At 35.9% G+C, this 27849-nt stretch overlaps 1 long non-coding RNA gene across 3 annotated transcripts; it reads left to right on the forward strand.

Moving 5' to 3' along the window:
* The first annotated feature begins 1522 nt into the window (after positions 1-1522).
* Positions 1523-27653, forward strand: LOC139075045 (uncharacterized). 3 transcript variants are annotated; one of them, XR_011525070.1, is made up of 4 exons: positions 1523-1736; positions 2123-2228; positions 26171-26304; positions 26413-27653. It is a non-coding gene; the product is annotated as an uncharacterized lncRNA (long non-coding RNA). The 3 variants fall into 3 exon arrangements; XR_011525071.1 differs by lacking the exon at positions 2123-2228; XR_011525072.1 differs by lacking the exons at positions 1523-1736; positions 2123-2228 and adding an exon at positions 22623-24198.
* The last annotated feature ends 196 nt before the right edge of the window (positions 27654-27849 follow it).

The raw sequence follows: 27849 nt of genomic DNA on the forward strand, positions 1-27849 counted from the left end.
ACCAGCAAACAGAAACCACTTTATTTCAGAACTTGTCTAAGTAAACAATTTTAAAAAATGGATCATGTAAAACAATTAAATGACGTAAAAAATGAAAGTAGTGTCTTTCAGTAGAGTGGCCAGGAATGATCTCTTTGAGGCGCTCTGAAGAGGATAGAGATTGAATGTGTTTGAATCCCATAGGATGATCTCGAAGATTACATGAGGTAATTACGTTGAGCTTGTCTTCGGGAGAAATGAATGCAGCTAATCTGGGCTTCTAGCTAAGTACAGGAGTATGAAGTCCACATTTTTCCTGTTACTACCACATTTCTCCTTCCTCTCCAAGCACTGAGCCCTCTATCTTTCTGTATTTCTAAATTTTTAAACAGAACAACCTGGACGAACCGTACTCTCTTTGTCTTATAATATTTTATCTTGTCCTTCTTACTAGTTGGTATAAAAGATCATGGGGTTTTGGTATTTGTCACATCCACTGACGCTGAATGAGGACTTTGGAAAACACCCTTGGAACATGTGAAATACGCTAAAACCCAACAGCGATTTTATGAAGGTATAAATGTTACATAGTGCCACAGATTCATGAGGATACGATAGGAGACTTCTAAGGGCAAAGTTCCAAATAAAAGTGAAAATAGCAGTGGCAAGCTGATGATTCTCCCTCTGCCAGTGCTCTTCTTGTTATCCTGCTGGGAAGCTATAGGAACTCGAAGAGACTGAAATGTAACAATGGAAAAAGAATCTCCTGTAATTTACATGTAACATTCATAATTCAATTCTTGAAACCAGGCAAGAGATGTCCATGGAACTGTCTCATCAATAACATTTTCCAAATTTCTATTACCTGGGACTCAAGCGAACATTCATGATAGTTGCATTTGTGGTCATTTATCTGCAAAGACCATAGTTTAGAGCCTGACTCACGGAGACTATTCAATAAATAGCTAGTAATTGGAATAATCCAAGAATGATATGATCTCTATTTTTGTGTTAATTTTACTTTGAATATTGAAAATACATATTTAGGTATGTATTTATTTTAAAGTAGTTAAAATGATAAGTATGCTGGATACTGCTTCTCTTGAATTATTGCATGATTTTCCATCTCTCGCAAACTCTGTAAATTTTTGGTCCTCAAAAGTCAAGTAAAACTAATTGTTTCACAACCTTGTAATATTTTATACAGGAGCACTTCATTTGTTTCTGGCATTTTATCAGAACTGAAACTGCTTAAATCACAGAGTATTGAATTTAGCTCTTCTTTTATTAGTTTCAACATACTGTACCAGAAGGGTGAGATGGTTGTTGGCCTCAAACGACTGATTTCTACTCAACAAGGCATAAAGGAAAAGAACTCCTGGGCAACTTGATAGGAAATATGTCATCCACAGGTCAACAGGCTGCAACCACCCAAATTCATTTGTTTAGGCCTGATTAAGTCCAGCAGGGGGAGTATGAAAATGAATTCAAAAGGATCAAATAAGAGAGAAGCATCAGGAAAACCAAGTATCATACGCTTTCATTTCTTCCTACAATAGGAAGCTGTTGCCCTGTGCTGTCAAGTTCATGAACTTGCTAACAGCTTTTTATAGGAACAGTGCGTTTTCTACATTTGATCTAAAAGAGACATATCTGAGTGTTCACCAGTGTCCACTTGCATCCTGAATTGTGGCAGCATGGAACTCTTCACTGTCTGACATTTCCAAATTGGTCTTGGATACAACGCTTTGTGTGAGGTAAACCTGGTGCACTCCCAATCCTTCCTTGAAAAGGTTGACAAGAAACCCCAAATGAGACCATGTTTCACCGTCTAGTTGGCATTGCATGGTAGAGTGCAAGTTGAAGGTGGAGGGAAGTGGGGTCAGGAAAGAAAAGACGAAGCATGTAATTAAAGTACTTCTATCAGTAAGAAAAAGATCTATTTTTCTTTGAAAACTAAGGTAACTTTTTTTTAATCAATAATAAGGGACAACTGATATTTTAATAATGTATTATTTCTGATTTAAATACTGAAGTGTTTGGTTTCTATGCTTTTGGTGGTCTTCCTTTTTGTTCCATGGGTCTTTTAGTCATTTGGGAACGAATGGGCCCAAGTAGATGGAGTGTCTATGTTGCCCCCTAGTGGAATGCAGTGTTACAGCCATGATCTTCTGTTGAAGTTGGAATCAGTGCTCTTTGCCGTGCCAGTCTTTGGATCTTTCATATTCTCTGGCTCATTCTTCTTAACGGTAAGAGTAGAACTTTCACCTTGTTCCGCTTTCAAAATTTACTAGTTCTAAACTTTGAACAATTTTCTGACTTTCTCTCAACCATTTTTTCCTCATCCATAAAATGGGAACATTAATGCCACCTACTTCCAGGGGTGGTTGTGAGCACTAACTTTGATAGTGCCAGTGATGTCTACTGTACAATGCTTATCAATAGTAACTACTTGGTAAAAAGCTAGCTCTAATAATAAGTAATACTAATATTCTAGAAAACTCATATGTGTGAAAAAAAGGGAGGACATAGCGTTTCCTCTGGCGTTTGCTTTTCATTCTGATATATAAAGCTGTATTTGTAGATATCTACGAGTTTGAAACCAGTGAGGTCCTTACCTGTGTAAACTGTCATTTCACTGCTTCCACTTAGCTATCTCACAATTAAACACTCACCCAAAATTATCCTATTCACAATGAAGTAACTAGTGGGCCATGAAATGTTCACACTATGGGTTAGGACCAAATGCACGATTCAATTCTCTCTCTTCTTAGAAACTGTCGCTTTTGAAAGGCCACACAAAGTGATAGAAGTAATATGGAGGCAAGTCTTCTTATACATTGCACTGGCAGATAGATATAAAATATCCATCCCAATAATTAATTCCTCAGCTGTCTCTGCCACCTACTCTCCAATAGATAATTCCATTAAACGTGTGCTGAGCACATATGCTAGAGGCTCTTTGCTGCAATTTACACACATTGGTTCCTGATTCCTTTTAGGAAATTTTAAATGGTGAAAAGAGATAAACACTCTGATTATCTATGTGTCTGATAAATGAATGCCGCAACAAAATTTTACAGCTAAAAAGGTTAGCTAGTTAAGTGAGATTTTTTTTGTGCATTGAAAGGTCAGATTTTTTTCTTCCATTGCTGTGAAATTGCTTCTGCTTTTTAGCAAATCTTCTAAGACAGCTCTTCTCCTTGCAATGTTGACAAGGACACGAGAAGGATGTGGCCTGAGGAAATCAAATGAGCAGCATAAAATCCTGGCTGGAATCGCAGGCAGCCCACAGTTTGCGGTTTTTGAAAGTCTGTCAAAAAAGTTGCGTAATATGAAAGTGGAGACAGGACTTCTGAACAAAAATCAATAGCTGGATCTTTTGAACTGCCCATGTACAAAGTTCTAATGAAAATGTCCTTGAGGGGAGTTTTAATAGTGGACTTTGAGATCAGCTTCACCACCGGTCTGATAACACTACAGAACATTTGAAGTTTTCAAAGGATCCAAGCCCTGAAAAGTTTGGCTCCAACACTGAGGATGTAAATGCCTCTGAGGGATTTGAGAAATAGCAACCCACTGCTGAAGAATATACAATGTATGTGTTTCCTGAACCGTGTCAAATTTTAGCCACAGGATACAATTTACTTCAAGGGGGTTGATAGCTCTCTAAAAAGCGGCACTCCACGTTCAAACCAATAATTGATAAGGCACCAGGTACCACGTACTCAGGGCGCAGGGATGACTGAAAAGAAATCACCCAGGAGAGCTGATTAGAAGATACATTTTCTAAATAAGTTTGATTTAATCTTCTGACCAAGTGGGTACTTATATTCCTTGACAGTGCTTTTCTCTTTCTTTCTTTTCCTTTTTTCTTTCATTTCTTTCTCTTTTTTTCATATTTGTTCACCTCAGTTTCAGCTAGAAAATTATATTCACAGCTCTAAAAATCACTATAGTAGCACCAGTGTACAAATCGGAGGTGAACATTTTAGGTCAATTACTGCCAATTCTTTAGTTTTCTCATCTCCAAATCTTAAACAAAAATATCCCTTAGCTGTGGATGAAAATTTCTTACTCGGTAGATTGGAAAATATCAAACAAATAAGCAAAATACACATTCACTAACATTCACAAAATCTGGCCTCCAAAACTGGAAATGTTTCAGTTCTCAATTAAGCTGCTTTTGGAAAATTTATATTTATGCTATCCTTGAAAATATCAACCTACCTACCCAGCAAAGGTAAGCAAAACTGTTTTTGTGAAGTGAGTGATAAAGAAAATTGATTTTTTTTCCTGTTGGTCTCTACTCTAGCTGTCAAATCCCCCTGTTGCACACAGAACAGAGTAATAGCTTAAAAATAAAATTACCAACTAGTGTTTAGAGGGTTGTATCATTGATTTGAACTATTTTTTCATTTTTATATTATTTTTTCTTTTTTTTGAGGAAGATTAGCCCTGAGCTAACATCTACCGCTAATCCTCCTCTTTTTACTGAGGAAGACTGGCCCTGAGCTAACATCCATGCCCATCTTCCTCTACTTTATATGTGGGACACCTGCCTCGGCATGGCTTGCCAAGGGGTGCCATGTCCCCACCCCGGATCGGAACCAGCAAAGCCCTGGCCGCTGAAGCAGAATGTGGGAATTTCACTGCTGCGCCACCAGGCTGGCCCCTGAACTATTTTTTAATATTAAGTAAATATACTACAATTATGTTGTTATTAATATGATCTGGATAGGACTGTTACTTTTTATTACTACTAATTATTCATTCAAAGTCACTATGGCTAAACTGAGGGGTTTTTTCCTGTTATTTCCTCTCAGACAAATTTTACAAGGCAAGAAGATTATTTTAAAAACATAGGAGGTTGTGTAACTTGTCCCACATTAGGATTTAAACCCGGACTATCTGACTTCCCCATCCCGAACCCAAGCTCTCAGTCACTCTTTAGCCACACTGCCTCTGGAGACTCCTGATCAGCTGCTCAGATGCCAACAAAAACAGCATAGATGGCATCACCAGAGTTCGGTGTTAAAACTCAGCAGTCGTAATTGATGGTTTGAGTCTCGGGATTGGTTACTGTCTTAGACGGGGCTCCAGAGGAGTAGAGTCTGAAACAGGAAGGCTTGTGCAGGTGACTTATTGAGGGAGCACTCTCGGATAAAAACCAACAGTCACAAACCTATGTGGAAGTGAGAGGAGCAAAACAGAGCAGGGGGCAAAGCCAAGCAAAGATGTGGGATCTACTGAAGTCTAACCTCAGCCTGCTCCCACAGGGAGCTCTGGAGCCTGAGGAATACCACAGAGTTATTCCACCTTGACACAAGGGCGTCAGGCATATCAGTCGTATATAGACTATTGTCTACCATGAGAGGGGGGAGGAGGGGCATAAACTGAGAAGTATCTCTGTGTAAATTGATTCCCAGCAGGCAAGGGCAGTTCCCCAGAAAAATGTGCTTCTGTGAGCCACTTAGCGTCAGTAATCACAGCAGCCAGGGGAAAGGTGTCCTGTCAAGCAAAGAGGATGTGGGAAGGGCAACAACAGCAGCTCCTGTAGGTGGGAAGAGAAGGTAGGAGGTTGGTTGAAAGATGATGCCATCAGTGTACTTTGTTTTCCAGTATAACTACCAGTAACCTGGAGGAGAGACTGGCTTCTTCTCCCAGTCTGCTACTAATGTTGTCCTTCATTAAATGTTTCTTAACTTCTTTAGGTCTCCGGTATCTCGTTAGTAAAACATGCTTCGTGGACCAGACTATCTCCAAGGTGGAATGCAGTTTTTAAAATCATGGTTCCATTTCCAAAATTTTTTCCCTAGAATATTTTTTCTCCCCAAAACAAATGTTTAGTTAATCTGTATTTCCTATGTCTGGAGTTTAATTATAAGTTTCCTACAATAAGAATTAGACTCCCTGAAGAAATGGGAGTTTCCCTTTTAGACATGGGAATAATCTGAACTTTATATACTACTGGTTATTCACATCTGTCTAGATTTTATGAAATTACTGCAGACTCAGCAAGTCTTATCCACTTAGAATATTTCTCCTGATATTGGCCTCAAGGAATGCGTCTCTAGATCATTAATTAGAGTACCATCATTTTCCCTGATGATCAATTTTGAGTAGAGGACTCATCTTTGAATCATATTTCTCCAATTTTTATCATGTCACACTTTCTTTCATTCATTTCCAGTTACTGCCATCACTTGGGTTCACACGCTTAACCCTTGATGGCTATGTTATCAATGGTTCTATTCCTCTCCCCTGACACATTTTACATGCTGCTGCAGGATGTCTTCCGACAGCTGTACCTTTTTACAGAATCCCCTCCACTGAAAATGGGAAACAAAAAAAAAACCATCACCGCAAAAAAAAGTAACTATGTGAGCTGATGGATATATAAACTAGCCTAGTTGTGGTGATCATTTCACAATGTGTATGTATACTAAAACATAAAGTTGCACACCTTAAATATATACAAATGCTGTTTGTCAATTATATCCCAAGAAAGCTGAAAATGAAATAAAAGAAACTTTAATAGAAAACAAGAAACAAATAACTTCCCAAGTTCTTTTACTTTGGTATCCAATGACCTTCAAAAGAAAAACGTTTCAAAGTCGTGCTTACAACTTTATCTACAAAAGAAGGTATAGTATAGAGTTAAAAGCACAGGCTGTGGAGACAGACTGAATTGCAATTACTGCTTTACCAGTAATTGCTGTGTGAAGTTACTTCACTTTTCTGTGTTTCATTTTCCTCAACTATAAAAGGGAGATGATAAAAGTACCTATCGAACTAGGATATTATGAGTGTTAAGAGTTAACAAATGTAAAATGTTTAGATCAGTGCCCGACACACATTAGGGCTCACCAAAAGTTATGATTATTAATTATTAATGGTTATCTCTGTTTCAGTCAAACAGGTCTATTCAATATTTCAAAATATTTCTTATAATTTTCAAACATTCATTTTCTTGTTAATTCTTTCAACAGCTATTTATTAAGCACCTAACTTGTGCAATGTGAACAGCACCAGTTTAGGGTATAAAAACAAAAAAGGACTCTGCCTTTATGTAAATTACAGTCTAAAGTGAAAGTAGACATTAATGAGTAATGCCAATAAATGTCCACATGCTCATTCTATGTTCTTCCTTTCTCCCACTTAGAATACCTTCCTCCTTATTCTCTACCTGTTGATTTCTAACATTTTTGTCAAGGCCTAGTTCAAACTCAAGGGATTTATTTCTTTGGAAGAGGATGCTTGAGTCAAAACAAATTTTCTATACTGAATATTGATATAACAATTATGTTCTATTCTATTATGGAGTTACTAATTTACACATTGCTTATATCTTCTCCTTAAATTTAAATCACATTCTCATGTTCTTTGGATAGATACTCAGCAGTGGAATAGCTGGATCACATGGTAGTTCTATTACTAATTTTTCCAGAAATCTCCATACTGTTTTCCATAGTGGCTACACCAGTTTGCATTCTCACCAGCAGTCTATGAGACTTCCCCTTTCTCCGCATCCCCTTCAACACTTGTTATTTCTTGTCTTGTTAATTATAGCCATTCTGATGGGTGTGAGATGATACCTCATTGTAGCTTTGGTTTGCATTTCCCTACTAATTAGTGATGTTGAACATCTTTTGATGTGCCTATTAGCCAACTGTATATCTTCTTTGGAAAAATGTGTGTTCGAATCTTTTGTCCGTTTTTTAATTTTGTTGTTGTTGAGATGTATGAGTTCTTTATATATTTTGGTTATTAACCCCTTATTGGATATAGTTTGCAAATATGTTCTCCCAATTGTTAGGTTGTCTTTTCGTTTTGTCGATGGTTTCCTTTGCTGTGCAGAAGTTTTTTAGCTTGATGTAGTCCCATTTGTTTATTTTTTTATTGCTTCCCTTGCCTGGTCAGACACATTATTTGAAAATATGTTGGTAAGACCGATGTCAAAGAGTGTACTGACTATGTTTTCTTCTAGAATTTTTATGGTTTCAGGTCTTCCATTAAAGTCTTTAACCCATTTTGTGTTAATTTTTGTGTGTAGTATTAGACAATGGTCTACTTTCATTCTTTTGCATGTGGCTGTCCAGTTTCCCTAACACCATTTATTGAAGAGACTTTCCTTTCTCCATTGTATGTTCTTGGCTCCATTGTCAAAAATTAGCTGTCCATAGACGTGTGGCTTTATTTCTGGGCTCTCAATCCTGTTCCATTGATCTGTGTGTCTGTTTTTGTGCCAGTACCAAGCTGTTTTGATTACTATAGCTTTGTAGAATATGTTGGAATCAGGGAATATGATACCTCCAGCTTTGTTCTTTTTTCTCAGGACTCCTTTGGCTATTCAGGTTGTTTTGTTCTATATAAATTTTAGGATTCTTTGCTCTATTTCTGTGAAAAATATCATTGGAACTTTGACAGAGATCACACTGAATCTGTAGATTGCTTTAGGAAGTATGGACATTTTAACTATGTTAATTCTTTCAATCCAAGAGGATGGAATATCTCTTAATTTCTTTGTGTCTTCTTCAATTTCTTTCAACAATGTTTTGTAGTTTTCAAAGCACAGGTCTTTTTTGGTCCAAAGAACATGAAAACATGAATGCGTAAAGATATATGCACCCCTATGTTCATTGCAGCCTTATTCACAATAGCCAAGACTTGAAAGCAACCTAGGTGCTCATCAAGGGGCAAATGGATAAAGAAGAGGTGATATATATAAGCAATGGAATACTACTCAGCCATAAAAGAAGATGAAATTTTGCCATTTGCAACAACATGGATGGACCTGGAGAGTATTATGCTAAGTGAAAGAAGTCAGAGGAAGAAAGTCAAATACCACATAATCTCGCTCATAAATAGAAGATAAAAACAACAAATAATCACAGAGAGACAGAGATTGGAGTGGTCGTTACCAGAGGGGAAAGCGGGGAGAGAGGTGGGCAAAATGGGTGATTAGGCATATGTGTATGGTGGTGGATGTTAATTATTCTTTGGGTGGTGAACATGATGTAATCTACACAGAAATCGAATTATAATGATGTACACCTGAAATTTATATAATATTATAATCCAATGTTACCTCAATAAAGAAAAAAAAGAAAAACTTAAATCACAGCATTCTTGAGGACACAGACCAAAATATTCTCTTGTGTCTTTCTTCAAATGCCTACCAATGTCTTGAACAGGAACTGTGAAAAGCATATTAGTTGACAAGTGATCAATCTTTCAATCTGTTGCCTCAGACAAAGATTTTAGCTTAATGATCTGTTGCCGCAGATATTTTCTGGCCTGCTTTGTCGAGATGGTCTGATAGTCTTGTTCATCAAAGAAAGAATGATAGTGACCAAAATCTATTCCATTGGCAAAGGGAGGCTTCAACAAGAAGAACCAGAAAACACTGAAGACTAAATCTCTGATTTCTCCAATGTAAAGAAATAGAAAACAAGAAGTCCTTGTTGCTGAAGGTACAGCCTTTGTTAACAGGGAGCTCTTTCTTCAAGATGGAGAAGAATTCATCTAGCTTAGAGCTGGCCAAACAGATTGCCAAGCTCTAGGGGAAAAGGTATCATTAACTTCAGATTTCGTGCAAGCAAAAGAATTTCTTAAAACATCTATGATGCTTGCCACAGAAGCAGAATTCTAGCCTGCCACACCAGCTATCACACACACTTACTAGCTTCAGCTCAAGATACATGCCCTTATTTGGTTTCATCTCGCTTGCTAGCCATGCATGTGACATTCGTCCTGGAATTTCTCTCATCCCATCTCATCTAATCATCTCTTTGTCTAAGTCCCTTTGTTATTAGAGCCTTGAATTCTCCTGGAACCCTCTCAGTTTGATCTTAGCTGGGAATCCCCAAAGATTCACATTCCTTATGTACTTAACTATTTATTGGGAGCCTGCTTCAGCCTCGCATTGTTCTAGAAATTTGGCATATAACATAACCAAGGCCAAAGAAACAATGTTTCTATCCACAAGGACCTTATACTCAAGTAGAGGAAGGCTAAAATAAACAAACTATTAAATATATATAATATATGCGGGGGTTTATAAGAGCTGTGGAGAAAAAGAGACAGGATAACAGGATGTAGAACGCCAACCTGATGGTAGAGGAGTCGAAGGAGTGATTACTATTCTATATGGAATAGTCAGGGAAAGCCACTCTTTATACAGTAGTTAAGAATCCAGGATCTAGAATCACATTTCCTGGATGTGAATCTCAGATCTATCATTAACTAGTCTTATGATCTTTGGAAATTTTTTGTTTTCGTTTTATATTTTAGTCTCTCGCTTGTAAAATGTGAATGTAAAATATTATCAACTGCATAAAGTTATTGTAAGGAGTAAGTGAGATGACATTTAACACTTAGAAAAGAGGCCTAGAATGTATTAAGTACTTTGCAAATACTCATTATTATTGTTATTGTTATTGATCAAATCTAACTGCTAACCCCTCAAAAATCTAGAAGACCACAACTTGGCCTTTCATAAGAGTTTGGGCATGTTTGGAGAAATAGTGACGAGGCAATTTGACTGAGCATCTTACTACTAGTAACTTCTGGCTCTCTTTTTCATGAAGGATGTGATGCGGTTACATATTGCGGTTACAATATGTGTAAGGGTGTACAGTCATACAGGCTAAGGTACAATATGTAGCACGATCCTACTCCCATGGAAAATAACTGGGGAAACTAGTTGAATGAGAAAATAAATATAACTCTCTACATTAGGAACACTTCATTTATTAAGTATTGTACTTGAATTTGGATTTCTTCATAAATACTTTAAAAAGTTATAAAAAAAATGTGTTCCCATTTTCAATCTTATGGGTAATAGGATAACATCAGCTATGCACAAATTCAGCCTTCAAATTAATAGGCATCCTAAGTGACCTCTTGGGATTTATTCCCCCTTGACAACCAGTGGATGCTAAGGAGAAGAGCCAAAATCATAATTTTTGATTCTAGTGGTTAGAAAATACTACTTTTCCCCCCCATACTTTCCATAATGGAAGAGAATTCCAATGGACTGCTTCTCTCTTCTATAATGCACTTGAGTCAATTCCATATCAAACGGCAGAGAAGGAAGTCAGGATTTAATCATCACCTGCCTCTTGGTTAAATTGATGAAGTCCACTTTTCTCCTGGTGAATATTCACTTAGCTCTGATTGAATCAGTACTTTAATACCATAAGTGGACAGAAGTCTTTAGAGAGATTTCTCTACCCCAATCATTAAAATGTTTTCTGCTTTAACTATAGACCAAGTATAAAGTATGCCACGGTTTCCTACCACTGTAACAAATGTGTAAGGCAGACATATAAGTGATTTAAGGACAGTTGGAAATGAAACAAGATTTTTGTCATTATTCTCATTCCACTAATCTGTTTTGAAACACAAAATGCAAATCCACAAGGGTATGCTTAATATAAAACAATGAAAAATGAATGAAATGAATTTTTCATTATGTTTTTCAAACTAGCATAATATACAAAGAAGCAAGTTTTCTGCTCTACTAAAAACAAATCAAAAGACCACCAGAAAATTAAAATAAAACATAACAACACTAGAATTATAAAAGACAAAAATTCAATTTAAAGTCAAATAAAATGTCAATTACTTTTTTCGACTGAAGGAAGCAAATGTATTCTAGAAAGGCTAAATATATTTTTCAGTATAAAAGAATTAGCAAATTCTATGCATATAGAAGATTCGAATGTTGATGTGCTTTAATAAAGAAAGATAAGTAATGGTTATTCCACTCAGGAAGTATTGTGTAACGCTCTGCTTCCATATCAATTAACACTAGCAAGGAAATCGCTTTCATTATTATTATTAAATTATAATCTAGATGACTCATTGAGGCCAAGAATATACTATATAACACTTTGTCACTAGTGCATTTGTCCTTCTATATTTAACAAGTTTTTCAAGAAAGCCTTCCCAAAATTTCTCCCCACAGCAAAAAGCTCTCATATCTTCTTCCATGGAAATCCTGATCTGACCAGTAATCCATCAAAGATCAAAGCAATGGAATCCTACAAAGAAGCTGATCTGTACAAGCTTGGACAGGATGGAAGGATCTGTGATCTTTGAGGCTGAACAGAGCCTCTGAGACCAATAGCTTTAAACTTTGAAGTTGCATGGCTTGTTGAAGTGAAAAATCAGCTTACAGTAGGAGGGGAGAGGTCAGAGCAGGAGAGAGAAGAAATAATAAACATATCTTCATAACTTTTAATTGGTGAACCTCGCTGGTGGGGAAGAAATGATCTCAATATGGGGATAATTTAACTCAGTCCTTTTCCATTACATATCTTCTTTTTAGCACCAAATGTGAACACCTTCTCTTCTTGCATCTTATCCTACCACCACGCAATGAATCAGCAGAGACTGGTTGAGCAATGTCGGAGGGAGCCATAAGTTGGCCCTAAAGTTAATAGTATTAGTCTGAAATATAAAAAGCTACTGTTTAGTGGATCCAAAATTGCTGATTATTAGCAACTGCATGTAGTTCAACCAAAAAAGGAAAACCAGAATAAAGGATAGATAACTAGAAATTCTATTTTTGTGGGAATATACTGTAGGACATTCTACTAAATTGGCATGGGGCAGGTGCCAGTGGAGTGGAACACTCCAACTTTCCAAATATCTTTTACACATTACTTCATTCTAGCAGCAGCAAATCTTGTTAAAAAGCGTGAACATATCAACAAGTAATGATATGGAAGGATACCCAAGATGTACTACTGAAAGCAAATAAAAACATTGCTAAACTACGTCTCAGTTTTATAAGTCTGTTTATTAGTAAATGTATACAGAAAATGTAGCAAAACATACATGGTAATTGTTAGCAGGAATTAACAATGATTGTTGTCTCTGGGGAGTGAAATTATGGAAGCCTTCAAATTTCTGTGTTATATTTCTGAAATGTCTAAATTTATTTTGTAACCTGTGTTACTTCGGTAATCAGAAAAATAAAGACACTATATTTAATAGAAACAGCATTTATAATAAGTTATTGGCTTGCCAACAATTCTACCTTTTAGAATACAGAGAAAATGACAAACTAACTTCCATTCTGAGTGATACAGACCTAGCTGGGGAAGTGAATGTAAAGGAGAGCTCTTTTGCCATCTCTCATTCCTTTTCTTCCTCATTTTCATCCTCTGCCTTAATTTTTTATTCATAGGTCTTTTCCATACTACATTATCCGTGTAACTTAATTTTAATTCCTATCTTACAGTTGGGAAAAATGAGATCAGAGTTACTCAGCGATAAGTCCCTGAACATAGAGCTAACAGGGAACCCACCAAGAATTTGAATTCAGGTCTTGAAACTCTATACTGCTGAGTTTTTCCTGTAGTCTACATTACCAAATAAACTTGTTACCTTAAGCTTATAATTCAAGCAGGGAATCTGGGGCATATTTAAATCTACTTAAATCTCATTTCATAAAATCACAGGAAAAAAATCCTAACAGGCATAACTCATTGTTTCAGATGGGGAAGCTACTACAAGAGTTTTGAGAGACTTATAAAATTAGCATCTGATAGTACAGTTGGGGGGGTCTTAAAGAAGAAGAAATCATGAATTCATTGAAAGAGAAATCCACAACAGCGTACAAAAGGCTTAGAACTTTCAGGGATGAAGAGAAGTGGTTGACTGGATTGCAAAAATGGTAATAGCAAAACAAAAGCTGAAAATGAATTAAGCTGGTGAATAATGTTAAAAGTAACAATTGGCAATTTTGTAATATTTTGAATAGGAACAACAACCAGGTAAAGAAGGGATGCTTGATGAAATGCAAATGGTATAACACAGTCAAATACTATGTTTGCTCAATATTATTTGTCAAGAAAATGATCTTCAGACTAGAAAATGTAGAGCAATAACTGAAGGTCAATTCAGTGAATATATTACTTTTAAAAGCTTATCTAAATGAGTACAGATACAGACGAGCTGCATTCCAGGGTCCTGAAAGAACTTAGAAATGTGATTGTTGGCAGATAGGCAAGTTTTTAAGAATTTTATATGAGGATATTTTCTAAAACATGAAGAAGCTGGGATTAAATAAACTGTGGGCCAGACAGCTCGTGACTGACTCTGTGAAAATGATGTATGAGTATTTTAGAAAGCAAGGAATAGAAGCCAATATCAAAATGCTTGTACCACAACTAGCTTTTTTTTTTTTTTTGAGGAAGATTAGCCCTGAGCTAAAATCCACCGCCAATCCTCCTTTTTTTTGCTGGGGAAGATTGGCTTTGAGCTAACGTCTGTGCACATCTTCCTCTATTTCCTATGTGGGATGCCTGTCACAGCATGGCTTGACAAGCAGTGCTAGGTCCGTGCCAGGGATCCAAACCGGTGAACCCCAGGCTGCCAAAGCAGAGTGTGTAAACTTAACCACTGCACCACTGGGCGGGCCCCAGCTTATTGTTCTTTTTTATAATGAAACTAGACTGACAGAAAATTATATAAACATAGTTTATCTGGAGTTTGCAAGGCATTTAACAACATATTTCATGATATTCTTACAGGATGTGATGGAGAAGCACGCTTTGATAATAATATACAGTCACGTGTCACTTAATGACAAGGGTTTCATGGTTGTGTGAACATCATAGAGTATACTAATGCAACCCTGGATGGTACAGCCTATTACGCACCTAAACTGTATGGTAGTCATCTTATGGGATCACTCTCATATATGTGGTCTGTCGTTGACCAAAATGTCATTACGCTGTGCATGATTGTAATTAGGTGGATTTACAATTGGTATTAAATCCTTACCTTGAGGGTCCTGATGAAAGGATATGTGACAACTTGGAGAAAATTCTCTAGTGGTGTGATGTCTAGCAGCACTTCTAAGTTTGTATGAACATATCCTTGTACCATTCAACATTTTCCGGGTGAGTTGTATGAGGACATTAATCTAATACTGATTATACTAAATTTGCATATGACCCTAATTTGGAAGATATGACCCATGAAGATCTAAAATAGTGAGAATGATAGACCAAATCTAATCATGATACTTAATTAGTAAATGTAATTTCTGCACTTTGATCTATCTAATCAGCAACTGTAAAAGTAGAGAATAGATGAGGCCTAGGTTAATACAAAAAATAAATATATATATATGCATACACACATATACCCATTTGTAGGGAACATCTCTTTTTTTGTACACCCCAAATTCATTTACTCTTCATCAAACAGCACCTTAGTTTTCCATTAGGGAACCAGTTTGCTCAACTCTCAGGCCCATAGCTGACTCTCAATGTCTGATTTCATTTCCTGACTCCTGGGTGTGGGCATGTGATTCAGATGTGGACAATGAGAAATTTGCATCCCTGTAGCCAAAGGAATTGGTGCAGATGAAGGAAAGTAACACAAGATGGATGAATCAAGCCATCTCCAAGACTTTTGCTAGAACTATTGAGAAGACCATCTCTCTACTGAGGTTGCTCAGCTGTAGGACTATAAGCCTTGAGCTTCTGGCAGCTATCTTAGTAATTTATGGGAAGAACTTGCATGAGAATCAAGCCAACATAAAGGAAAGCCAAACTGGGAGTTGGAAAAAGACGGATTCTTGATAGCATTGTTTGAAACCAGGATCTAGACATGTCTAAAGCCAGAGACCATTCTTGGAGTATTATATCCAATTTTGAATCATGTGTTCCAAAGGCAAGCAAAGACAAGCTGAAGAGTATTACATATTCTTCAATTAAATTCAACCAAATTCTGATTGGTTTAACCAGCTAAATGCTAAAATTTGCTTCCAAACTTTAAATAAGATTTCAAAAATTATTAAAATGGATTATTATAAAATGTCTACTCAAACCTAGCTTCTATATTTCTAATTAGGAACTGTATTTGCTCCTTATAAAATTCTGATTAGGCTCTTAGTTCATTATTTTAAAAGATTCTATTCTTTCATTCAGTAAACTACTATTGTAGTGATAACTATGTGTCAAGAATACATTAATCAAAGCAACACGCAATTGGGAAATTACTGTAACTGATAAAACTATGCATATGTTGCCAAAATAAATTCAATACATTTTAAAGGAAAATTTCAGTAAGATTCTTATATACATTTCAAACTCCTCTACTTATAAAAAACATACAAAATGAAAGGGCAATAAGTACCTTGAAAGAATATGTGCAATAAACAAGGTGCTATTACGATTGACAAAGAATGTTCTCAAATCAAGAAAAGAAAAAAGGGAAGCAAAAACGAGAAAAAATTCACCAACTAAAATGGAAATGGATCATGCATGGAAATTAACCATAAAAAACAACACAATTATCAATAAAACTTATAAAAAGTTAAACTACATAAGAATAAAAATTATCCAAATGAAAACAATAATGAGATTATTTTGCCTGTTTAGCAAAGATTGTCAAATTTTATTGTTTTATTCCCATCAGTTGATTGGGAGTATAAATTGGTAAAATATTATTTTATTTTGGTGAGGAAGATTGATCCTGAGCTAACATCTGTAGCCAATTCCCTCTTTTTGCTTGAAGAAGAGTGACCCTGAACTAACATCTGTGCCAATCTTCCTCCATTTTGTATATGGAACGCTGCCACAGCATGGCTTGATGTGCAGTTCATATGTCCGTGCCTGGGCTCCAAACGCTTGAACCCTGGGCCACCGAAGCAGAGCATGCGAACTTAATCACTATACCACTGGGCCAGCCCCTGGTAAAATATTTTTTGAAAGCAATTTGATAAATTTATCAAAAGCCCCAAATATGATCGTATTCTTTGACTCAGTTATTACACTGCTTATATTTAATCCTGAAGAAAATCAGCGATATAAAAGTATGTTTGTTGCAGTATTATTTATACTATTGAAAATGCACAGCAAAATATCCATAAAGAAAGAAATGATTTTAAATTAATTGGTTTTTATTTATACAATCGGATGCTAAGTAACCATTAAAGTCATGCCCTCAAAAAAATAAAAATAAATACACATTACATTGCTAAGTTTAAAAAATAAAATAAACTTTAGGGGCAAGCCCAGTGTCGCAGCAGTTAAGTTCGCATGTTCTGTTTCGGTGGCCTGGGTTCACCTGTTAGGATCCCCGGTGTGGACATGACACCACTTGTCAAGCCATGCTGTGGTAGGCGTCCCACATATAAAGTAGAGGAAGATGGGTATAGATGTTAGCTCAGGGCCAGTCTTCCTCAGCAAGAAGAGAAGGATTGGCTGCATATGTTAGCCTAGGGCTAATATTTCCTCCCCCCCAAAAAAGTTTACATGTTATGTTTCCAATTTTTATGTTAAAAATTCCAATTTTTAAGCATTTTAAATGGTTGCAAATGAACACACCAATGCATATTTTTTCTTTGAGTGTATGTGATTTTCTTTTGTAAATATTATCATACATTAAGAAAATACCCAGGGGCCAGCCCCATGGCCGAGTGGTTAAGTTCGTGTGCTTCGCTTCCACGACCCAGGGTTTCACTGGTTCAGATGCTGGACGGGGATATGGCACCACTCATTAGGCCTTGCTGAGGTGGTGTTCCACATGCCACAACTAGAAGGACCCACAACTAAAATATACAACTCTGTACTGGGGGGATTTGGGGAGAAAAATCAGAAAAAAACCTCAAAAAACGATTGGCAACAGTAGTTAGCTCAGGTGCCAATCTTTAAAAAAAGAAAAAAAGAGGAAGAAAATGCCCAGATCCTAAGCATAGAGTTTGATGAACCCCCTGAAACTAACTTGTGCCCCTTTCAGTCCTTACGTCAGAACAAAGATAGTTACTATCCTGACTTCTCATACTATGAATTAGCTTTGCCTGTTTTTGAAGTTTATATAAATGGAATAGTGTGATATGTACTCTTTTGTCTGGCGTTTTGGGCTCCTTATCACGTTCATGAAATGCATCCATGTGGTTATGTGAAATCACAATTCATTCATTTTCATTGCTTTATTGTCTTTCATTCTCTGAATACACTACAACATATTTACATCAATTCTACTGTTGACCACTTGGGTAGTTTCCAGTTTTAGTTATCACAAATAGTGCAGTTATGAAGATCCTCAAGGTTTATGTCTTCCAGAGAATGTATATATGCATTTCTATCGGTTATAGTCTTGGGAGGGGAGATAGAGAGTCATAGAGCATGGCTATGATCACCTGCAGTAAATACTGCTAGAGTTTTCAAAGTGTTTTCCACCAATTTTATACTACCACCAGCAGGATTCTTGTTTCTCCACACCCTTGACAACATTTGACATTATTCTTTGTCTGTCTTTGTTTTAGCCATTCTGGTAGGCATTCAATAGTATTTTTTTGTAGTTTTAATTAACATATTTTGATGACTAGTGAAATAGGATTATACTTGATTTTAATTTTCTTCCCTATACTGTCTTGTATTTTTAAATATCTCTACTATGAACAAGTATAAATCCAATAATTACAAATACAAATCTCTAAACAAATGTGCATGTACTGCTTTGTTACCATATAATTTTTCTGAAATCAATTGTTGCTTGTACATTTTATCTCATAAATGAAATTGCAACTTCAAAATCAAGGATAACAATTCTTATTTTATTCCCTATAGCTTAGAACAGAATATTTGTAATTTGGAAATGCCAGTTAGCAAGATACCCTTGTTTAAATTTCTTACTCATTATTCGAAGGCTTAGGCTTGACATCATTTATTTTATATGGAGGAAAGAAAGAAGGAAAAAAGTAAATTGAATGTTTTTTTCCCCCAAATTCAATTCAAACTATGGTTCTTCCTATAATGTTAAATAAACATATATTTCACGCATATGCTGGTTTTTGCATGTTTACTATGAGCATATATGACCATTTCAATAAAAAAAATGGGCTTTTAAAATGAATAAGTATTACAAACTATTACAAAATAAGCATACGATTTATTTATATGCTCATCAATGATATTAAGCACTTAAAAGGATTAGCATATAATATAATCAATAAGTTTAGACTAAATATTTGCCTACGAACCGCTCCATAATGCCTAGGTAATGTCCAGCCACACTAGTTGTAAATTCTCTGGGTTCTAACACTTTTCATTAACAAATATCTCTGCCTGAGTAAATCACGCCTGGAATTATGGGAGAGAGCCAGCTCTTCCACCTTCCTAAAGCACAGACATATGTGACTAGAAAGCTGTCATTGTTCTATACTTTCCCTCGGAGTGCACAAAGCTGGGTGTAGTGAAATATCAAGTTTGCATAGGTTGGAAGGTGAGGACAAGGAAAATCGGGAAGATATTTTCTTTTTCTTCATTGATATTTATCTATAAAACTTGTTCGTAGAAAGGAGGAAATCATTTTAGTGTAGAAAAGCTGTTTCTGAGAAATACAGTGAGAGAAGCTCTACTCACTGCAAAGGACACACCAAAATGTCAGCAAGTATAAGCGAATATTCACAAAGCCTAAATTGGTAGGTCTGTCACCTCTTAAGAACTACCTTTATCTTCCTTATCCCTAGAAGAAGATCCTTCAGTGGAGATATTTCCTCTTATCCTTTAGAATAGCTCTTTGCAGACATTAGAAGAGATTTTGAGGGGAGGAGGTACTTGCTTAAGACGAAAAGCACCATTGTGTGTAGAAGGATGTCTGATACTTAAATTATGAAGCAAATGAAAAGATTATGGAACATTTCTCATACAAATCATAAGAACCTTTTAGAAACTAAATCTGATTTAAGAAGGTAAACGTGTTGTCATAAGGCATTTTGAATGACATTATTAAATGTCGTAAACTGAAGATTAACTTTCCTTGGTATAAATTTGCTTCCATCTGAACAGCAAAGATTCTAAATAATCCCTCAAAAGACTGGGGAGAAGTTGGCAGCTTGTGTAAGCCTTTTACCCTTCTTTAATGTGAAAGTAAACTGTGAAAGCCATCATGTCTAAGAAAAGGGTAATCAAGAAAAATATCATTAAAGTGTGTTTGAGATTAACTGTTGCACGAAAGAGCTTGTCTGATACCTTACACAAGTAACTGGATTTTGTTTTCCAATGTATGCTGATTGACTCAACGGTCAGAGCAGACTGAATTGTATTTTTGTAAGGCTCTTCAACAGGCAGCCAAATAAATAGCTTTTGCCCCGCTGCATGGTCTGCTGTTTGCTTAAGCAAAAATCCAATTTCTGGAGAGGACTCCACGAAGGCTAAATTCCCTGCCATTTACAAGTGTCCCATTAGAGTAGCTTTCTATATGGAAATAACATTCCAAGACAAGGAGAGAAACGTTAGGTCTGAGGTCCGCTGTTCCTGATGTGTTTTATTATTTCTTTTTCATTTGAAGAGGAGAGCTGTTCTCCCAGGAGAAAGGAGGAAAAAGAGAGAGTCGTGTTTGAATACAAATGTCTCAAGAAACTGGAGCTTCTTTTAAAAGTGAAATCTCTCCTTTTTTTGGTATGCATCAAGGACAAGGGGAAAACTGACAGCTTCGCACTCAGGCTGTCTCTCATTAAAAGATTTTTTTAATTAAGAATTCAAAGGAAAAAACTCCAAGTGGAGCAGCATATATTAGAGATGGGGAGGCTTGGGTTTGATTACTGTTTCCTTTAGTGCATCTGGAGGAAGCTTTTATTTGAAAATAGCCACGATTAGACTGAGACAACCTGTGTGTCTGGTTCATAGGGTACCATATGAAGGCCTGGAAGTTTTGCAATAGCCTTTTTCTTGAAAGTGAGAAAAATAAATCTTAATAGAGGTTCATAAATTTTCAGGAATGTTTTAACTAACAAAACTAGTGTCGCTGATGTTAATAAAATGCTCATTGATTTTTTTAAAATCAATTATTGGCATATAAAATCTCTGTAATGGATTAAAGTGTCTAGTCAAATATATGCTTGTTTTTTAAACAATTGATTTATATTCTTGCAAATGAATAGCCATGCCCCTTTACATTAGCTGCCTTTAGCTTTTAATTTAAAGAAATGAACACACATTTAGTATCGTAATATAGTTATTTAAAAAGAATTTACCTAAAAGGACAAATAAACTCATAGAAAGTGTTCTAGAAAACGTAGTTGTATTACAATGTTAGTTTGTTTGAATTAGATAAATGCCTATTGACTTAGTTGTTACACATACTATAGAAACTAAAAAGTAAATTGATGTTTCCACGAAAGCTTCACAAAAGGAAAAGTCTAAAATATCACCATGAGGACAAGGTAATTCTGTTTATCAAATTTCCTTTTCATACAGCTCAAGAGTGGTGGAGTTTGTTTATTCATGATCATCAGGGCTCGACTTTAATATTACTAAATGTCATGTAAAAAATAATAATAAGTCAAGTAAAGCTCCAGTAGTACACAATCTTTGGGAAACAAATCTAGTCAAAGGAACCTGAAAGGGTTTTTCTCTGAATCCTATTAGTCTCACTTCATGTTAGGAAATAACATTAGAGTGAAACATACCTTTAACTGAGAGCCTTTATTTAGTGCAAAGAGAAGCATTCTACTACTTCTTTGAGTATCATGATTCCCACTGGGAAAAAAACGAGAAAGACATATAATCCAAGGCAACTAAGAGAACTTGACTGTTAGAGAGGTCTTGTATCTTGACCGTGCCCAAATCTTTACACAAATGTAACCAAAGCAGGACTATTGGAAGAATATGGAACAGAGGAGAAAACAGTAGGCTCAGGGCAACCTCCATGATGTTGGGTATTTGCTCCATCCCTTCGCCTTTAAGTTTCCTTATTTGTAAAAGCAAAAATTTTATTTATGTCTTTATTTTTTTGGTGAGGAAGAATTACCCTGAGCTAACATCTGTTGCCAATCTTCTTCTTTTTGCTTGAGGAAGGTTGGCCCTGAGCTATCATCTGTGCCAATCTTCCTCTATTTTGTATGTGGGTTGCTGCCACAGCAAGGCTTGATGAGTAGTATACATCTGCATGTGGGCTCCAAACCCCACGAACCCATGTTGCCAAAGCAGCGCATGTAGAAATTAACCACTTTACCACTATGCCAGCCCCTTGAAAGCAAGGAATTTTGAGTAGGTTTTCTTTAAGTCCATTTGACCTTCCAACTTAGTGATCCTATATGACTTGCAGGACTTTATAAAAATTTATTTCCTTGTACTTAAGCTGTCCTGAATTTGATCACCTTTTCTGACTTATCATACATATAAGCAGAGCTGGCTTTGTCTTTAGCATCACTTTCACCAACATGTTGGTGTTAGGAAGACAGGAATTTGGTCAAGATAGATCTGTGTTCACAAACTACCAAGTGGTTGTTCATGGTTAGAAATAGAACTCCATTTACGGGATTTGCACTGTCTACATGATAGAACTTAATTTTTCACAACAGCCAAATGTTTGCTCATATTTCCTTCACTTGCTATGTATACCTATGGTTGAGATGCTGTATACATCATACACAGAATTATTCCACGCTCTTAAATTGCCAGTCAAGCTGAGGAAGTGTGTCAGCCAGAGACCAAGATAATATTTTCAGGTGCTAGATGTGTTTATTTAAAAAAGGGATAAAACACTTCATTCAAATTAGATAAAAATGCTATTCAGAATTATTTGCAGGTGTCAGGAAAAGAAAAAAACAACAAAGTACCCTACACAATCATATTCCTTCCTGTCACTAGGACTTAGAATTTCATTTTGAGAAGTATCACTCATCATTGGACAACTACTGAGCTAGAAGCCTATTGCTTTTTGATGGCATTTTAAGATGAAGCCATCAAGGTACATTTGGTTCTGGCCACTTAATGTTAAAAGGGAGAGATAAAGAACACATTATCATTTTGTTTCTTGATTCAAAATTTAAATTGAGTAGCTGGGGACGATGATATAATCCACAATATGAGTTCTGATTCTATCCTCCAGAGACTATCAGACCTTTGTTATCACTGAGGGCTGGATTCACTTTTGACACATAACTCGTTTAGAATGAGAAACTCACAGGGCAGGCAATGGGAGGTTTACACTGAAGCTGCCTCCTAGAGGCCAGCAGCTCAAATGAGAAAGTAGGATCCTACGGACATTTTCATTTGGTACCATTCTGCCTGTTGCTGAGATCTTGGAAGCATTTTGGTTGTCTCAGGAGGTGAAGAGGGAGCTGAACAAATCCAGATTGGATTTTTGCTCTTCTCCATCCAGTAAAGAAAAATGGAAAGTTTCATTCCAGTGAAGCCTGGGTGATCCATGCCAGCGCCTCTGGATTCAATTTGAAAAAAATTTTTTTATCCGGTGGTGAACACGATGTAATGTATACAGAATTCGAAATATGATGTACATACGAAAAAATAAAAATTAAAAAAAAAATTTTAGAGCATCCATAAAAACTAAATAAGAACAAAATTCTTGCCTACTCTACATAATATCCAGAATACTATTTTCATCATTTTTTAGTCTGTCAATTATATTTTGTTTCCAGTAAACTTAAGGCTATCTTTTCTTGATTATTTCAGAAATATTTAAGATTAACAGATAGTAGTTATCTGTTAACGATTAAAAGTACTTATGAAATTCATGTTAACAGGTTTCAGAACCCTTAACTTATGTAGAACCAAATTACAATATTATAATAAAATTCATAATATTAAAATTATTTAAGGGTTATCGATTTGAATGAGGTGTGTATATGTGGGTAACTTTTCATTATGAGTGCAAATTTTTTGACTCAAGGAATTCTTAGAATTAAACTATGCAGATAACTGAACACTGTCAGTGTGAGCACAAGCAACATTTCTGTGTGCCTGTTAGTCTATGTCTTCTTAACTTAGAACTGTCTGGTACCCATATTCCTGCCTCCCTCCCCTATTACCCACATCCACTGCCCCCAAATCTCTTGCTTCAATTCTGATTCAACTACTCCTGCTGAATGAACAGTTGTACTCTCTCCTTACCAGCCTTGGCCACAGCCTACTGGATTAAAGGTGAACACTTTAGCCAAACTGGATCATTCATATTTTCTCTACCTAGGAATTAGAATCAGAATGAAGAGATTCTATATAGTGATGAGAGTCTATCTTTCCCTAAAACTAGGGCATCAAAGCAGAGAGAGCCAGTGCATAGAGTGAAGTGCACACATGTCCACAGAAAAGTACAGTCAGCAGAGCATATAGCGCCAGAGAGACAAAGAAGCCTTTCTGCCATTCCAGTTCTGTGTTCATTCCTGTTTGGAGGAAGAACTATACCTCCTCACCTTTGATCGAGATGGCCTGTATACTTCTGGTAAATTCTACTCTTTGTCTTTTTCTTTCACCATAAGCTGGTCTGATTGAGGTATCTGTTACTTGTATCCAAAAGAACCGCATCATGCACAGCAGACGAGAGAAAAACAGATTAATATCTAACTGCCCTCAAGAAAAGAGATAACGAGCAAAATAATTACCCCAAGTAAGTTTCGAAAGAGGAATGGAAACTGGAAAATATAGTGCATTTTATTATCATATTAAACTGTCAAGCCCAGCATCTTTTTAATTAAATAACATTTGTTTTAGGAAGCTCCAGAGCTATCCTGAGCTGAATCCAAGTTTGTCCATACCACTGCTGATCTTGGCCTTGTAAGAAAATGGTTTGGATTCTGACTTCTGAGACGTTCACTTTGATCAGATTCTTACTTTAATACTCAGACTTTGGAAACTTTGAAATAACTCAAAATAGATGTATTAAAAAGTGTGTTCTGAGATAGTACATGTCATCATGGAGTTCTGGATTTTATGCTTAAGGCAGGAATAATAAATATAGAATTGCATTAATCTTGTTCAAAGAACTTTCTGCAGCATCTCCTTCTGACAATTATATTTTATACCAAAGTCAAATTGAAATCAAATTTTTAAAAATTAAGAAGCATAGAAGACTTAATCCTTTATAGATCCAGGAAATACAATAATGGTAGTTTTTTTAGAGGAAATTTTGATCTTTAAAATAAGACAGAAACAAACTCAATTAATTATATTTCAAATCTTTTAAACAAATTTAAGTTTTAGAAACATATCATCTTCACTTATTAACAAAAATATATATTCTCATCAATCTACCAATGTGGCCAATTTTCTGTTAGTAGTAGAATGTCGATTTTAAATGATTGTGTTAGCGATGTGATTTACATGGTTGTATGCATATAACAATTCACATATACATATATCACTCTTTGTAAAGTTTTTGATAAAGTGCTAACTTTAATTGAGTACTATCAAGAGTTTTAATAAATGTGAAGAAATCGTTTTGTGACTTATTTTAAGAATAAATTTTACCTCCATGTAAATTGCTCTTGTCTCTCTCCCTACCTAACCGTCAATGCAGTGAATACTTTAGTAATATATTCAAAAATTGATATTTCAAGTGCCATTAAAAAATCTGATCAACAATTTGCCATGGGCAAATCTAGAAATTCACACTTGAAGTAGTAGAAATTCTCAGTTCTTTTTTTCCCCACTAAGCCTCTCCTATCCCTTCAGATTCACATGCATAATGATTCAGTTTTCATATTAAACTTTGCAACTTCTATCAAAAATTACTGGAGTTGAATGCACAAATATTATTTCATCTTTTATTGTGTGATTAACTAAAATCTCTCAGACACACTTATAAAAATGAAACTTTAAACATGACGGTTAGGTAATGGCTTATCACTTTATAGTTTTATTGAAACTGCAGATGTGACAAAATGTGTCACAGAAAATAATTAGTGTATAATACAAAATTAAAAATAGTAGATGCTCATAAAGAGCTTACTGTGTCCTAGGTACTATGATTTATATGTATTAACTAATTAATAGTCTTAAAATATATGTTTTGGTCCTATTTCTATTTTAAAGATGAAGAAATTAAGTTATAGATAGAGTAATTAGCACACCCAGGCTGACAGAGCAAGTAAGTGTGTAGAAATGAGATTTGACTTCAGGGCATATGGCTCCTCAGTCTATGCTTTCTGCCATTAAAGTTTATCATCTCACAAAAGAGGACCAAAAAAAAAAAAAAGGGCTCTCATACTGATAGTAAGGTATGTGCTGAGTAATTTACTATTTAATCTGTGCAAAAATCCTTATTTATAATCAAAGAGTGAGTTTGAGGAGATTAAGTAACTTGTCTAAGGACACACATATTTGGAGCAACATCCCCGGTTCAGAGCAATAGCCATTAGCATTGCAGCCTAGTTTCTTCCTCTGCCTAATCCTGCCTCCTTCCTTCCCTTCCACAGGTGCTGATCCCATGAGCACTCCCTAATAAATTTCTTGCAGGTTAATCTCCATCTAAAAATTTGCTTCTCAGAAAACTCAACATGCAACACATGATAAAAGGCATTTATTCGCTCAGACAACTGAACATCTAGTGGTAAGTTTGTCATCAAAGTTCATTTGATTAAGAGGTTAGAATGAAGTTCTTTCTGTTTTCTGTTCTCCCTTTCAGTGTCAGCTTCACTCCATGGCTTATTTTTTGCAGGGGTGGAAAAATCATTCCCATACTTCCAGTCCTCACGCTTGCCGGTCACCCCATCCAGAAGGAGATTCCAAATGAAGTTCACTGTGATTGGACTGTTTAACTCACAAAATAGAGAGTTGGAAAGTGCTAACTGGCTTAAACAAATGAGTGGTTACCCCAAGAGCTTGAGGTGGAGTCATCTTCCACTGGGTTGCTTTGAGGAAGTGGAGCGTGGCCAAAGCAAAATCTGGTTGCCGTTAGAAAAGGAGGATGAATAGGTGTTGAATGTTGGGTAGTTGATAAACATCTATAATACTCCCTAAGAGGGAGAAGAGAAACAGAATAGTCCTCTCTTTTTTCATTCAGTTCCCTCCGCAGTTTTCAAATGAGAAATATTCCCCTCAACTTTTTATTAGCTAACTCGGATTATCCACAGTTTAAAATTCATTTCCTCCACAGTGCCATCTGTGTCATGTCAAAGACAAGTTTAGAGGTTCCCCCACAATATTCCCACAGAGTAATGTATCGACACTACCACATTTTATTTAATCACCTGTTTAATACTTTTGTCTTAGAGAGGACAATTGATTCTTTGAGGGCAGATCCCGCATCTTGTTCATCATTGTATCTGCTGCTGGTAACCCAGGGCTTGACAAGCAAAAGACATTCCATTGTTTTGGAATAAGTACATAAATCAATGCGAATGCTGGCTTTTCCTGGACATGTGCCCAAGAGGTTTTTAATAGTGTGAAGGATCCATAATTCTAACTTCTCTACTGATGAGCTCATTAATAACAGAAAAAAAAAATAGGCCAAGAGGAAGAAAGCAAAGGATCACTCTCCCTCACTAGATTGTAACTTCCCTGAGAACAGAAAATATAAACACAGATAAATCTTGCCTGTTGAGAATGTGCATATTAAATGTGCATTCACAGATGAGAGAAGAAAGCCAGGCTCGTTCATACTTATGTCTAAACTGCTGGTAAGAATTTTTTTAAAAACCACAGAGGACAGAATTTCACGGAGGAGAAAGTGATCATGGTTTTTAGGGTGCTAAATAAGTTTGAGGTCATTAAACAAGATAGGAAATTCAAAAGAAGGAGCCTTTGCTTTTTGAAGCTGGTGCATCATGAGTTTGTTTATGAATATGCCGAAGTTGGGAAACTGAAGAGGATTTGAGTGAACAAATGTAGAAAGCAAGAAGAACCACCAGTTTGTAATAGTTGATACTTCTATTAAGAAAAATATATTTTGTCTGTACAGTGCTAGTTCCTTAAGAATTTTGTTTATAAGTAAAGTTACTGGTCTTCTTGGAAGATCGTACACACCTATTCCTTGCTTATTCACTTCAATTTATTCCTAGAAATTCTGCTGCTAAGTGAAAAAGTTATAACATGAAAAAATATTTTCCTTTAATTTTAACGAGAAAAAATATGATATAGTCCAACCTAACCCAAG

This window comes from Equus przewalskii, chromosome 13 (genome assembly GCF_037783145.1).
Source record: "Equus przewalskii isolate Varuska chromosome 13, EquPr2, whole genome shotgun sequence".
NCBI lineage: Eukaryota > Metazoa > Chordata > Mammalia > Perissodactyla > Equidae > Equus > Equus przewalskii.